Below are 6370 nucleotides of genomic sequence, written 5' to 3'. Positions count from 1 at the left end.
GAGCACTGCCAAACCAACATGGCTTTCTGGTGCCTCTTGGAGCTTACTCCAATTACAAAGAGGACGTGGGGGCCTATCTGGGGTGTGAATTTCTTATCCTGAGCCACCCGAATGCAGAAACAGAAAACATTCCCGTTTTTTTTTCTCAGAGTAAGTATCCACTTTTACTAGTATATGGAGTGTATAAAAGGAGCCAATTCACTACACCATAATGTACCCAATTATATTAACTATTTTGCAGTTTAAATGTAGTGCTCTTTTAAGCATGTGGTCATATTTTTTTATCCCTGTTAAATTTGCACCAACAATGAACTGCAGAAAACAGAGAGCAGCTTGTTTTGTGTCTCTAAGTGCGTGTATACATACACACTAAAGTGCACATACTGACAAAAACATCCCTTCCTGTGCCCCCTAGTGCTGAAGTAAAGAAAAAGCAACAACACAATTAATAACAAATAACATTATTTACATGGAATTAAATATAGATTAGACATTTAAACAGTGCAAAACAATGAGATGAAACAAGTATGGGAATGGATGCAATTCTCCCAGTAATTCTGTAGTTTGTTGTAGTCACTGATTTTTTTTTTTCTACATAAAATTAGAGCTCTCTTTTATAAAGCCTTTCCAGCACTTGGTGGGTGTGATCGATTCCTGGGAAGCTTTTCCACTGTCCGTTCCTTGCATTCAACAACTGGGTCTACATGTTCAGAGGGCTCTGCATCATCATCTTCATCTTCACTCTGCTCTATATTATCCTCCTCAGGGCTATTCACAAGCTGAAGTGTCTCCATAGTCCTTTGGGTCTCTGAAACCCAGGACTCTATTCTGCTTACTGAAATAGGTTCCTGGTGATACTCTTCTTCCTCATCATCATCTTCCTCCAGCATTTCTGGTACCGGAGTGCTCGTTGTACTTGTCATGGAGGAGCTGAGGACATCTCTGCCGCTTGCATCCCATGATCCAGTTTCAGTACTCTGCTGGGATGCCCATTCCAGGTTGTCATCTGGTTTCACCTCATCTTTTTCTACTGGAGTCAACTTGCCAGGCTTAATGCCTGAGGTAGTAACACCAGGAGTGGTCAGTGGTGTTTGTTTATGTATGCTGGCTTTACTATCAGATTGAATGTTAATGGTTTGTTCCGAGTCCATGTTCCTCACAGAGCAGTCTTCATTTTCTGATGCTTCACGTCCATCAGATGTTTCTACCATACTTCTCCAATTTGTTTCGTAATCCTTCTCGTTGACTTCTGATATTGGCTCAGAGATGACACTGCAGAATGAAATTGCACTGGCTGCAGAGGGGTTACGAGAATGACCCATGTGGTGAGGAACTTTTTTAACATTCTTTAGAGCCTCCTCAGCCTGTTCCTGCTCCATTGACGACACCATATCTTTGTAAGCCTTTCTGGCCTCTTCCGTCAGTGACACCAGGTTATTAAATAAGTTCTCTGCCCCAACAGCACTGACAGGTACCAATTTGTTCACACAGCGACCCAGTGCTTTCCTTCCTAGAGCAAAAACAAAGGGAATTTCTTGCTCTCTGGCCATAGCTATGACATTGTAGAGGGCCTCATCCAATCCACCTTTTGACTGAATTTTCTCACAGTTTGGGGAAATAATAACACACTTGATCTTCTTTAATTTCATGTGCTTGGTCACTTCTCGTAAACCCATAACTAATCTTCTCTTCGACTTGGCTTTCACTGGGTCTTTTTGGTACACTCTCTCTTGAAAGCTGACCAGTTCTTGCAGTAACACAGTTACACATTCGTCAATCTCCTTACTTAGTACCTGATTGCAATACTATCTAAACCTCTTGCTGTGGATTTTGGTAATGGCTGAGGAAGCCATGGGGCTGCCAATCCCAGAACTTTCTGGAGAGCCCTGTGATACAGGGGTCATAAAGTAGGGGGAGTTCTGACTTGCTGGTGAGAGGGAGGTGTCACTTGATGCACTGAGACCTGCATCTTCTTGAGATGCCAGTTCTTCTGGCTGATCATCAGTAAAGCTTAAAGAAATATCCTTTTGTTCATCTGAACCCAAAACACTTTGATCCACAGGTATACGTCCCTTATTTTCTTCTCTTTCTTTAAGAATAATCTTTTCCAGCGCAGTTGGACATTTTCATTTTGGAACTTCTTTCTCTTTTCCTCTTTTGATCCTCGGAGCAGTGGAGTCCAAAGGATTTGGAGAACCCATGAAAATCTGGGCCTTTGTAAACAAATTCCTGTTTTTGTGTTGTTTGGTGTAAAATGGGCCTGCACTGCCAACAGTGTAGGATAAAGGTCTGGTGTTTGTTATCTGACGAGCCTTCATTGCTTGTTGCTGCCTCTCCAGTTTTGCCAACATATCTCCAAGGTCTAGTTGTACTGGAGCCTTGCTCTTCTTTCCAGATGCCTTAGATAGGTCTTCCTGGAGTTTTTTCTGCTCCGTGCTAATCTCTGAATACTCCTGGGCAGTGGCCAATGCGGCAGCAAGTGGTTTCTTCTTCCGACTCTTGGCTCGTTTTGGTACAGATGTTGTGATAGGGATCGGGGTCTGAACAATGTTAATTGGAGAATTTTCAGGTAAACCATCCAACACTTTTGTGCTCATCTTTGGCTGTGTGCTCTCGTTTCTAGAACTCCCATTGCTGCTGTTCAATTCTGGAAATTCATCTTCATCCTCAAAGTACAGCTGTTCAGGACTCTGGTCAGGTCTGTTTAATTGCGCTGTGGTCCCAGCTATACTGTCTTGCTTCCTTTGAATATTTTGTCTCCTTTCTGATGACGTGCTCTGTCCTCTCATACGATACCCAAGCTGTGCATTATTTCTGAGTTCAGCCTGTCTTCCTCCTCTACAGAAAACCTGACTTTTCTCATTCCAAGGCTTCTTCTGTGTAGCTTGGGAGGCAACACTGGCCCAACTTCCTCCAGCTGTGCAAACGGTTGGTTCTGTAATACTGTTGGCTATTTCATTTGGAAAATCTGTTTGCTGACAAGCATCCACTAATGCCGCGTCCACACTCTCGGACTTTACGGCAGACTTTGACCGGCGTACCGGATTTCGGCAGACAATTCGATCGTGTGTGGGCTCCAGCGGACTTTGACGGTGAAGTTTGACGGCCCTAGAAATGAAACATGTTTCAAATCTATCCAACGGACTCGAGTCCGGTCGAAAAGTCCGCTCATCTGTATGCTAGTCCGACAGACAAAAACCGAGGCTAGGGCAGCTATTGGCTACTGGCTATGAACTTCTTGTTTTTGTCCGGTCGTACGTCATCACGTACAAATCCGTCAGACTTTGGTTGATCGTGTGTAGGCAAGTCCGTTCATTCGGAAAGTCCGTCGTAAAATCCGTTGAAAAGTCTGCTGGGCAAAGTATGCCGTAAAGTCCGCTCGTGTGTACGCGGCATAAGAGGACAATTTTGGACCGGATGTCTGTGCCTGATGAACAGGTTTCCTTTTGTATCGCCACACTCTTCATTGGAGGCCTCTTGCATTTAATCTGTGGCACCCCTTGCTGCGGGGGTTTGTGGATAAGGGGAGGTCTGAAGGTATTTCTGCTTCGCTGGTTCGATAAAACAGTGATCGGAGTTTGTTGGTTTGTCCGGTCATTGCAGTCGACAGTGAATGCATTGACGGCATTGGTTGCTTGAAGAGGTGTGGTGTAAGTAGTAGGAATTGGATGGTAAAATCCCATGACTTGAGCACAAGGTACAAGCATTAGCTGGTAGTTCATGTATTCTGTTGATACGGGTGGCTGAGCAGGTACAATAGGATACGCAAGATAAGGCCCAGGAGGGTTTGAGTTTGACCGTTGCCATCTTAGATCATTAATATACAGTGGAATTTGCCTATTCGTCTGGTTCTCTTGAACAAATGGGTAACAGGTTATAAGATAGCTTGGAATAGGTGTGGGCTCAAGTCCACCGATGCTTCCACCATCACCTGATAGAGACATTGGAATTGTATGGGCTTCGGTCCCTTTCTTCTGAGGGATGAATGGCTCAACTTCAGAAGATAGTTTTTCATTCTGCTCATTTAGGTCCATGGTGTCCGGGCCAGGGGCGGATCCAGAGCCTAGTCTCGGGAGGGGCACTGCCAGAAAATATGTTTTTTGGGGGTAAATTTGACGGGGAAATGGCTGGTGATAGCACTTCAATCATCACGGCACCATGGTTGTTATGGTGTCAGGATGATTAAAGCGCATTATTACTATTATTACATTGTTATAAAAAATGAAATGGTTCACCTCACCATAATGCAGAATCAGTGGGAGCCCCGAGCGTGTCACATGCCACTGTCACACATTGCGGATTGTCACTTGCCACATCGCCTGTCACTAGATGCAGATAGTCACTTGCCACGTCCCATGCCACACGTTGCAGATTGTCAGTTGCCACGTCACCTACCATGTCCCATGACAGACGTTGCAGATTGTCACTTGCCACGTTGCCTGTCTCCAGATGCAGATTGGCACTTACCTCCTCCCATGCCCCATGTTGCAGATTGTCACTTGCCACGTCACTTGCCACATGTTGCAGATTGTCACTTGCCACGTCACTTGCCATGTCCCATGCCACACATTGCAGATTGTCACTTGCCACGTCCGATGCCACATGTTGCAGATTGTCACTTGCCACGTCCCGTGGCACACATTGCAGATTGTCACTTGCCATTTCCGATGCCACATGTTGCAGATTGTCACTTGCCACGTCCCATGCCAGACGTTGTGGATTGTCACTTGACACGTCCCATGCCACATGTTGCAGATTATCACTTGCCACGTCCCATGCCACATGCTGCGGATTGTCACTTGCCACGTCCCATGCCAGACATTGCGGATTGTCACTTGCCACGTCCCATGCCACATGTTGCGGATTGTCACTTGCCACGTCCCATGCCACACGTTGCGGATTATCACTTGCCACGGCCCATGCCACATGTTGTGGATTGTCTCTTGCCATGTCCCATGCCACACGTTGCGGATTATCACTTGCCACGGCCCATGCCACATGTTGCAGATTGTCACTTGCCACGTCCCATGCCACACGCTGCGGATTGTCACTTGCCACATCCCATGCCAGATGTTGCGGATTGTCACTTGCCACATCCCATGCCACACGCTGCGGATTGTCACTTGCCACATCCCATGCCACACATTGCGGATTGTCACTTGCCACGCCCCATGCCACACGTTGCGGATTATCACTTGCCACGTCCCATGCCACACGTTGCGGATTGTCACTTGCCATGTCTCATGCCACACGTTGCAGATTGTCACTTGCCACATCCCATGCCCCACGTTGCAGATTGTCACTTGCCACGTCTCATGCTACACGTTGAAGATTGTCACTTGCCACGTCCCATACCACAAGTTGCAGATTACCACTTGCCACGTCCCATGCCACACGTTGCAGATTGTCACTTGCCACATCTCATGCCACACGTTGCGGATTGTCACTTGCCTGCTATAATTGTCTCTTGCTGTGTCCCAGAGTCAGGCAGCAGATTACCAGTCAAGCAGCAGAGAGAGGATGTAATCTCTCTGCTGCCACAGCTGCCTGCACCCTGCACAGTGAGAGCGGAATGGCAGGGATGTCATCTCTCTGCTCCCCCGCCCATCAGCTTCCTGATTAGCCAGCAGCCCACTCACACACTGTCACCGAGCAACACAGCAGCTCACCAACAGAGCCGCCTGGCCCACCCGCGGAGCTGCCTGCCGGCTCTCTTACCCGCAGCGATGCCTGCCCGCCCACTCACTCACCCACATTCTCGGAGGGGGCAATTGCCCTGTTGCCCCTCCTGGATCCGCCCCTGGTCTGGGCCTAGCTGTGCGGAGCTCCCCCCTCCTGCTCTCTTCTCTGTCCTCTAGTTGGTAAGGGGAGCGGCGGCCCCATCCATCCTCCCCGGTGTCCGCTCCTCTCCCTGGCCGTGTTGTTCTCCCTTCTGCACGGCCTCTGAGCTCACCCCACCCCGAGCGGACGCCCACCACATGTCATAGTAGAATGAACAGGTCGATCATCTTTTGACCGATCCAAATTTGATTCAAACTGAAAATTTGGAATTTGTTAGAAAGCGAATATAGAAAACAAAATGAAACGACTTTCAACAAAAGGTGTTACTATTGTCATTCAGATATATCCAAATCTCTGAATAATCGAAAAATGTGTCCGAAACAAATTCCACATGTCTACTGCTGACATACCACAATCAAAAGACCCCACCAGCGGTGGCCCGTCCATAAGGGGTGCCGCGTCCACATCCATGTTTCCGGCCCCCTACTCTACATGCAGGGCGCCGGGCACATGGATTCCAGTGGTTTTTTTTATAAGCACATGATTAGAGCCAGAGGCATGGAGGAAGCCTCTGTGATGTAGAGGAGGA

At 47.5% G+C, this 6370-nt stretch overlaps 1 pseudogene; it reads right to left on the bottom strand.

Annotated features, from left to right (window-relative positions):
- Positions 1 to 614: 614 nt before the first annotated feature.
- LOC141127201 (selenocysteine insertion sequence-binding protein 2-like) lies at positions 615 to 4034 on the bottom strand (annotated as a pseudogene).
- Between the last annotated feature and the right edge of the window lie 2336 nt (positions 4035 to 6370).

This window comes from Aquarana catesbeiana, linkage group LG01, assembly GCF_042186555.1.
Source record: "Aquarana catesbeiana isolate 2022-GZ linkage group LG01, ASM4218655v1, whole genome shotgun sequence".
In the NCBI taxonomy this organism is placed as follows: Eukaryota; Metazoa; Chordata; class Amphibia; order Anura; family Ranidae; genus Aquarana; species Aquarana catesbeiana.
The sequence above is the reverse complement of the archived record's forward strand: the minus strand, read 5'-3'. Positions and strand labels throughout refer to the sequence as shown.